At 41.4% G+C, this 9,651-nt stretch overlaps 1 protein-coding gene across 1 annotated transcript in view; it reads left to right on the top strand.

The window, feature by feature from the left end:
- The first annotated feature begins 1,646 nt into the window (after window positions 1-1,646).
- Window positions 1,647-9,651, top strand: part of CHL1 (cell adhesion molecule L1 like) — a 266,472-nt gene continuing 258,467 nt past the window's right edge. The window contains exon 1 of the mRNA XM_030885602.2: window positions 1,647-1,836. The gene's annotated coding sequence lies outside the window, so the exon portion shown is untranslated. The remainder of the gene's footprint in view (window positions 1,837-9,651) is intronic.

Here is a 9,651-nt window from a genome sequence, read left to right as displayed (position 1 = left end):
CACTGTACCCTTCCATTTAAAAGAGCAACTAGTAAATAGTAGCTGTCCATTACATATATATCACATGTATGGAGTGTTTTTATTTTAAAAGATTCTAATGTCAAGTAAACAGATCTCAGAGAAAAAAAAGAATTATATATTTAAGAGCATCTTGTTGGCTTGACGAAAATGGTGGTGTGAGATCCCTGCTGAGTGGACGCTTACTCAGAAGGGAGTAAACATCTAAAACCAACTTGGCCTTTTGTCTCTTTTGTGGTTCTTTGACCTTGGAAAATGTTTTACTACAGGCACAGAATTTTCCCTGTTGGAATTTTATTCAACATTCTATCATCTTTCTACTTTAGAAAGCATGCCGCATGAATACTGATGCCTCTGGCGAAGAAATTACTCCAGCAGAGCAATTTAAACTGAGGACAGGTCCTGCCCTCACTTGCATTTGCAATCTGCCAACACAGTCCTGAGGAACCAAGCCCACACATGAGCTGAGGAAATCCAGCCCCCCAGGTTAGCAAGCATTAAAAGTTAAAAGTCCATTTATTCTTTCTCCAAATATTTTATTCAGTTGTTTAGAAACCAACCCAGGAGTCGACCTCCTGTTTGCTGTTCCTTGTAGTGGCATTCAAATGGAAGGGTAGCTCACAGTGCTAAATGGTCCTTATTGTTCAACAAGCTAGATGAGAACCAAATGCGACTCCATGGACATTCTCACAGACTTATTGGAGTGCAAATTAGAAGCCAATGATTCTCTTACTGGACAGTTGTCATTGGAATTGCTTGAAAATTTCAGAAAATAGGATCAGAGTTTCCTGATTTGGGTGGGGTGGGCGGGAAAGATAAAACAGGAGATATGAATATTTATAAGGCAAAGTTTATAACTCTCATATTAATTCTGGGACCTAAAATACATATTTATATTTGTTGGTAGAATTGAGAAGGCATTGATAATTATTATTTTTAATTTTTCTATAGAAATAAGCTCACAAGGCTTTTAAAAAATTGTATAATAGTGAATTAGTAGAAAATAAATAGCAAAAAAGCAAAACCATTAGAGACTGATATAATTATGGACCATAAGCATTAGAACAGATTTTTAAAAAATAGTAACAGTAGAATTTAAGTAGGTGCTAATGTTGTTGATAGTAGCACGATCCTTTGAAAATTGAAGAGCAAGCCCATCACATCTTGGAGACAGGGGACACAGAGCTGAGGCAATGTTTAATAGGTATTTGGCACCACACCTCTCCAGCATGCTGCAATGGGAAATTCAGGCTGGCGATCCGTGCATCCGTGTCTGGAATATGTGCTGAGTGAAACCATCGGCAGGGGGGAGGGGTTTCTTTTAATGTTCTTCGTTCTCAGACAAACGGGAAAGAGCTCCTCTCTCTACCGACCACAGATAATGAAAACGATGAGCAAAGTGCTGGCTGTGTCCCTTGCTTTACATCAAGGAGTAAAAGTCTTAAACCTGTAACTCTCCTTGTCCCACGGGAGTGCTCAAAGGGAGGGGAAAGGAGCTGTGTGGGTGAGGGGTGGTGGGGCAGGAGCGCGGAAGCGAGCAGGCGAACAGGATCCAGCCCCTGCCAGGAGGGTGTGGGTCTGGTGCAAGCCAGAACAGGTCCAGCCTTTTCCCAGCTGGTGCCAGCTGCAGGAGGAGCAGGCGGGACCTCTGCGGGCAGATCCGCTTACAGATCAGCTCCTGGGAGCGGCCACTGAGAAACTCCTGGGTCCACCACGCACAGCTGGACAGAGCACGCCCCCCTCCTTGCTCCCACCTAGCCAGAGGGGGCAGTTTCCCAGGGAAAGGTGTCAAAAGGTTCCAGCATGGAGACCAAAAAGGTATGTTGGGGGTTAGGGACTAGTTTCCATCCTTCTAGCCTGGGGCGTGCCTCTACGCTTCCCATTAGCCAACTCTGTGGGGGAGATGGAGGGAAGAGAAGGTGGGTTTGCCTCTAAGGGAAGGGTGATCCACCTTTCTATGGAAAGAGAATGGTGTGCAATCAAGGTTTCATTCTTGCCCAAAGTCAGGCGGTCCGAGGTCCCCCAGACCTCAGCCAGAAAGAGACTTCCTTCTTGAAGCCTCGCCTGCGGGTGGCTGAGAATGAACACCACTGGGGTCATGTGGAGGAGGCCACTGGGTCTCCTCTGAGCCTACAGCCCCAAGTTGCCCCCTTCGTCTCTGAAGGATGACTCTCCCTCTCCCCCCTCACTCACTCGCCTTTCCCATTTTTCCCTTCTCCCCAAGAGGATTCCAGACCCTCCTCCGGAGATTGCAGCCCATGCCAATGAAACTGCCAGGGTTTAGATTGATCCCAGGTTTGGGGCTCTGTCCACCTCTTGGAGAGTCAGCCGTAGTTCTTGCCTTCCATTTCCCCCAGGGAAGTCTTGTTCCCACTATCAGCAGAGGATTCTATGCCGGCGGTCGGCAGGGTTCTGACTAGCCCCCAAACTGGACTGGGGGGTCAAAGGACCACAGAGGTGTGTGAAGGAGGGCGGCAGGGGGTGTCCAGGCTGCAGCCCCACCTCCCAAGACTGCTGTGGGGCGAGGGGGCAGGCCGGGGACTGGTTGCCATGGCTCCCGGGTAGCTGAGCTGGGAGAGCTAGAGATGCCAGTCACGGATGGTCCCTTCTTCCTCTTTGTGCTTCGCTTGCTTTTCCTTTTTTTTTTTTTTTTCTTCTTCCGAGTGAGAGTGTGCGTGGGGAGGGAGGGCGCTGAGAGAAAGTGATTAATTTGGAGAGCAGGGATTGGAGCCTGGAGGCTGGGGAACGCCTGCCCCTCCATCCCCACTCCTTTCGCTGGCTGCAAGCCGCACTTTCCCAGCCACCAGCTAGCCTAGGCGATTCCTGCAAAACGTGGGTCACAGAAGCTTCCCGCCAGGGCCCAGGTACCCCTCGGGGCTGCGCGTCAGGGGAGCGCTGGGCGGGGTTGGGATGGGGTAGCGGGGTGACGAACTGTCCAAGCGGAGGACCACAGGGGGAGGTGAGGGAGTGGACAGGTGTGTAATGGCACAGCAGGTAGCCCAATGCCACTGCAAGGCGAGGAGGAGGCTCCTGGGACAGCCCTGCGTGAGGGGCGCGGGGATGGAACCCTGCTCCTGGGAGCCGCCTAGGATCTTTTGGAACCTGAAAGTGGCCATGGGAGAGCACGTGCACCGTGGCACGCTCTCGCTGGAATGGGAGGAGGCAGGTGAAGGTACATGAGCGTGCACGCAGCGATGGGGCAACTGGTGAACCACCTAGATCCTTGGGAGGCTGAGACTCAGTGGCGCCAACTGTATTTGATTCCTGCCCAGCCACCTCTGTGATGTGTGAGCTGGGGAGCCTTGCTCGGTGCCTCAATTTCCCCTCCTAATTAACAGGAACAATATCAATACCTTTCTTGGGTTATTACAGGATTGGAATGAGAACATCTAAGTAAACAGTTTTGCCCCAACCTGAAGCATAATAAGCCCTCAGGTTAATTATGGTTGCTGATGGCATTACTATGAACATGAATTCTTAATATAATTAGATATGGCGCAGTCTTATTTCACTGGGTCTTTATTGAAAGCACTTTTAAAATATTTTCTAATTTTGGAGGATGGTCAACACCTTAATAGCAATTAATCCTAAAATAAAACTGGTTAATCCATGTTCTATTGAACTCTGTTTTATTTCTTGTTGTGACAGACAAGCTGAGACACTGCTGGTTACCTTGGTTTATGGAGATGGAAGCTTACAAGCTTACCCAGAGAAACTTTTATTGAGAAATAGAGGGAAAATTGTTTCCCCTGGCTTTTGTGTAGGCTTTTCTTTTCACCTGCTAATGCTGCAGTCGAATTTATCATAATTTGAGTCTCTGGACTGCTTTTATGGCTTTTAAAATTTCACTTGGTTCCAGGATCTACTGTATACTCTGGTTTTCCATTTGATGTCTTTAATATTGGCAGCAAAAAAAAAGTGGAGATGAATAGTTAATACAGGCAAGTGTGTACACAGGCTATAGTTGTCCATTAAAAGAATAGGGTTTTGGTATTAATATCTATATTTTAGATTGTTCTCTATTACATCTACAGTATACATATGGGCCCCTTTCTTTAAAGAAATGGCTGTTGTAGATGTTTAGTGAAATCCCCAGTCTATCTAGAAGCATCAATTTACCTAGCAATGAGCAAATTGTATGCTCTTTGAGCCTGACTGCAAATCCGGTAAGATTTGATATTGCACAATATATATTTATTTCCTTTCATTTAATTGACCTCATTGAATGAATTGCCTTTAAAGAAATAAATAATAATCCACTTCCTTATTAGAGTGTAGTCTTGGTGTCATAATATCCTATGACAGCGGCTACAAATCTGAAGGTTGGAAGTTGGAAACCATCAGTCACCCTGAGGGAGAAAAGTGAGATTTTCTATTCCTATATACAATATTGGAAACCCATGGTGCCGTTCTGCCCTGAACTGTAGGTTTGCTATAAGTTGGAAATGATTTGCTGGGAGTGAGTTTGATTTTTGGTTTATTTGTCATGGTGAATTTGAGGCAAATAATGGCATGCAGATATCATTATCATAAAACTCCTTAGTGTCTGACAAATTAGATCTTATACAGACTATATTTGCTACATAGAAGCATGATTTTACCATTTACTCTCGCAATCTTTGAAGATAGAGAGGTTGTTTGACCCGAAATTGCTTTGTTGGAATAATTTAGCTTGATTTACTTTCATGGAGAATTAAATAAGGCTAATGATCAAGACTAATGTAGGATTCCAGTAGCTTTGATCTGATTTATTTTCAATGGCAAAGTAATAGAGGGGAGCTAATGGAATCAGAAGGAAGCTCAGTGGCACAGTGGCTAAAGTACCTGACTGCTAACCAAAAGGTTAATGGTTCAAAACCACTAGCTGCTCTGCATGGGAAAGATGTGGTAGTGTACTTCCACTAAGATTTACCACCTTAAAAACCCTATGGGCAGTTCTATTCCGCCCTATAGAGTTGCCACTCACAGGATGCCCTGCATCCACGCTATAGCATTGGGTTTGGCTTTTTTAATGGAGTCAGATGTGAAGGGATGAGTCAGGAAGCTCTGTGGCTTCCTGTGGTAAAGGAGGATTGCTTGAAGCTTAGCTTTTGCATAACACCCCATGTTCATAGTGACTGTCATTTACAAAAGGTACCTGGAAGAATAGTATGACAGCTTGCCTGAAATCCATGTGATCATTTACATATTGTTTCCCAGGAGATTTGGCATTAAATGTTTCATCTATTGATAATTATTTTGCCCTTTGATTTATGACAGCCCAGAGAGTAATAGAGTCCAATATATTTTAGGGGGAATAAAAAAAAGAACTTTTCAACCTTTTCCCATTTTTCTCTTAAACACGCAGCAGTGATGCACATGAGAAGCATGTTAGGCCAAAGACAAAGGATTACATAGAAAAGCAGGACAAATCTTGATGCGTTGTGTCCAGAATTTGGGCAGCTAATTGACATGCAAAGATATAATCAGGATGACCAACTTGTCCTTGCAATAAGGTTGTTTGTCAATGATGTACTATATTCTGATTCAATCAGTTTCTTGTTATTTTTCAAACCATGTCTGAGGCTACTATATTTTCAATTATGAACATTTTGATTACAGCTTCATTCCAACTAAGTAATTCAGTCTGAAGAGAATGCAATTATTATGGTGATTTACATACAATATGCTAAGTTAACACAGCTAATGAGTGAAAGCATAATGTTCTTTCTATTCATTCCTGGAAAAAATATTGTACTAAGCATTCTTTCAAGGAAAAGATTATATTATTTGCTAGTATTTTATGTCTACCTACAAGTAGATTGGCATTGAGCCATTTTGAGTGATAGTAAAGATAAATCTCTCACTTATTGGTGATCACATACTTTAAGCTTCTCTCCCCTTTGAAGGGGTTGGAAACAATTCGCAATTTAATTAGATATGCTATTTTCTCCTTTCTTCAGATCTTTATTGGAGAAATTAGACTGTATTTTCTAATTTGGGAGACTGGTTAACACCTTAAACTTTACTAATTACTGCAGTTTATTTTATGTGTGTCGCAATAGGGTAGTTAGTTAATTATAGCTTTCTCATTAACACCGGGTAGAGAACAATGAATTAATGTATCCCTTTCATCAAAAGAACATCTAAGTTTATCTTCTGAAAATAAAAGTGTTATTGTGTTACTGAAAGTCACTATAATTTTCTCCAAAAAACAAATTGGTTGGAATTATCTAGCACTGGTTTAGGAGGCTCGATGAATGAGTGGAATTGATCACAAACAGGAGAGAGTAGAGATGTGGTTGCCTGGCAACCTAGCATTATTCCACAATTTCTTCTGGTATATTTATGCAGTAAACTAGAAAATTCTGTTTTGTTAACAAACGTTTTCAGTCAGTGCACATGTAGACCATAACTAATTGAGATTTTATGTGTTGTGGATTAAAAAACAATCCTACTTACCTTACCAGTTTGTTTATCTAATTAAAACACAAAGAAAGAAACCACATTATGCTTTTAGATTTTCTGTAAAGACAAAACATATCTTTTATTTTTACATTAAAGTATTTCTACCAAAAAAGAAAAACAAAAAATAGCCTATATATCTTTTCAGAAACTAAAAAATGAAATGTGTATGTGTGTTTCTGCAGAGTTTCAGCAAGATTCAGAAATGGAGTTTGGTGAAGATGAGTTTTTAAAAAAATTATCAGTTGCTAATTGAATAATAATTTGGTATATTTGGGTGCATGTATAAACAGCCAATCCAAAAAATGAGGGTGAGTGATGATATGGATAATATAATAAATTGATTGAATTTGCCAAATATATAAATTCAGTCTAATTTGGTGGTTGTATCACACTCTCCCCTGTATGGTTGGGCCTGTCTTAGTTCCCGTAGTAGTGGAAGCATAAGTGCAGTAATCAGTTGCCCATTCTCTGCCCTACCTCCCCCTGACCCCAGGGACTGCACTCAAACTGTTTTGCTATACAACCTGTGACTTTTAATGTGCACATCAATTCTCATCTCAGACCAGAAACTTCTTGAGGGCATACATCCCATTTTATTCCTCTCATAAACCCTTTGGGTGTGTGGCAGAATGGCAAACAAAATGGAATGGTGCTTACATGCACTGACTGCATAGTGAGGCTACTAATACTCAAAATCTTATGTTTTCCATCTCTTAGGAGTGCTGCCTTGGGTGAATCATTTTAATGTCTTGAAAATACAATTTCCTCTCTGAAAATAAAGGATAGTATTCAGACCTAGCTCATGTGGATAACTGTGAGGATTAAGTGGGGCATTCCACAGCATTAGTCTCCTAACACTTACTAAGCACTCAAAAAACTCCAGCTTTAATATAATAACTATTATAACTGCTTGACTACTAACTGAAAGGTTGGTAGTTTAAATCCAGCTTCTCAGTAGCAAAAAATGTGGCAGTCTGCTTCTGCAAAGATTTAGCCTCGGAAACCTTATGAAGAACTTCTGTCTTGTCCAGTAGGTTTGATTTGAGTCAGAAACTCAGCAGGATGGGAATGAGGTCTTTTGTTTGTTTGTATTGTTCTGTACCATGTTCATTGTGTTAATTTGAAGATATATATTTATATATCTTTGTCTATATAATATTTATCTATACATTATGTAGCTCTATATAATATTGTATCTATATATCCACATATATAAGATATATATGAGGAGGTACCCCACTCCCAGAAAAAAATAAAACAGAGAAAAGCTCTACTGAGCAGAACTTTTGTAGTATGCATTTTTCTCACTAGGCAAGCATCTGGTAAGGTTCTCTGTCATCACAATAAAGTTCTGTGTAAAACCAGTTTCACTAGAAACTTTTAAAAACAAGTTTTTTTGTGAAGGCTGATTTAAGAGAACAGCGTGCAGCTGTGAAATTTTGTTTTTTGCTTGGGAAAAATGCTGCATAAACTGCTGTGATGTTGAGCACAGCTTACAAGGACAGTGCTACAGGAAAATCTCAAGTGTATGATTGGTTTTCTCATTTCAAAAAAGGTGAAATGTTGCTTGTTGACAAACCTTGTTGTGGATGTCCATCAGCTTCCCGAACAGACTAAAGTGTTGACTAAATCCGTGCACCTGTGCTCGGAAACTAATGACAGACCATTGAAGACATGGGGACGTTAGCTGGACTATCTTGGAGCTCAGTTCAGCGAATTTTAATGGAAGATTTGGGAATGAGAAGGGTCACTGTGAATTTTGTGCTTCAGGTTCTGACTGACCAGGAAAAAGAGCATCCACTGGAAACATGCCGTGCTTTGAAACAGCTCCAAAACACCCAGACGTTTCCCAAGGTCATTACTGGTGATGAGACATGGTGCTATTCTTAGGACCCTGAAACCAAACCTCAAAGAAGCCAGTAGAAGACATCATTGTCACCCACCCCATAAAAAGATGTTCAAGTGAAATCAAAGATCAAGACGATTCTCTCTCTCTCTCTCACACACTTTCTTTTAGATGTGAGGGAGATAGTGCATTTGGATGCATTCCACCAGGTCAGACTTAAGCTTTCTATTTAGAGTTTCTGAAAAGATTGCATAATAGTGTGCAATGAAAAATGCCTGATTTGTGGCAGACTGGGGACAGATTTTGCCACCATGACAATGCACCTACTCACGCAGCCATCTCAGTGCACCAGTTGTTGGTAAAAACAGCATGCCTCTCTTGCCCCATGCACTTTACTCACCCGACCTTGCTCTATGTGACTTCTTTTTGTTTCTGTGAATGAAGAGGGACATGAAAGGACAACAATTTGACGATATAGAAGGGGTGAAGAAAAGAAATGAGGGAGGTGCTGTTAGCTATGCAAACAGATGAGTTTGAAAAATGTTTCCAAGGATGGAATCAAAGATTTGGCAAATCTTTCCATTAAATGCAATGGAAAGAATTTTGAAGGTGATAGGTTGTTTTGTTAAAAAAAAAAATCAAATCCATAGCTTTTAAAATTTTTGCATTTTTTTGGTGTGTGTGTGTGTGTGTGAGAGAGAGAATATTCCTCTGCTTAGGAGTCCTGTTATCTTAGTGGTTCCGAGTTGAGCTCATAACTGCAAAGTCAGCAGTTTGAAACCACAAGAGAATGAAGGGTCTTTCTATTCCCATAGAGTTATAGTTCTGGGAACGCACAGGGGCCATTCTACTTAGTACTATAGAGTTGCTATGAGTTGGCATTGACTTGGTGGTGGTAAGTTTTGTTTTTATGGTTGCATTTCTGCTTGTATGGTTGCATGAGTATGATTATGTGTGAATGTGGGTAGTGCAAATAGTTTAATTTGCTTGGCAGCTAACCAGTGAGTTAGAAGTTTGAGTCCAATGGCAACTCAGAGGAAAAGCTTGGCAATGTAATTCTGTAAAATCAGCCGCTGAAAGCCCTGTGGAGAACAGTTCCATTCTGACTAACCATGAATGGCATCAACTAGCATTCCCTGATCATGACCACAGTGCCACTACCAAATGGAACACGGTCAAGAAGTTTGAGGGGAAATTGAGTTAAAAGATAATGGAATTATGAGCCCCTTCGTACCGTAAATCTCCAGGTTATAAATGTCCAATTTAGGAAAAACTAATGTTTCCCCTTTAATACTATGTAAATATTTCCTCTAGTGACATAGTGGGTTAAGTATGGGCTG

Source organism: Echinops telfairi, unplaced genomic scaffold, assembly GCF_000313985.2.
Source record: "Echinops telfairi isolate 266 unplaced genomic scaffold, ASM31398v2 ScPeMD7_31;HRSCAF=116, whole genome shotgun sequence".
Taxonomy (NCBI): Eukaryota; Metazoa; Chordata; class Mammalia; order Afrosoricida; family Tenrecidae; genus Echinops; species Echinops telfairi.
The sequence above is the reverse complement of the archived record's forward strand: the minus strand, read 5'-3'. Positions and strand labels throughout refer to the sequence as shown.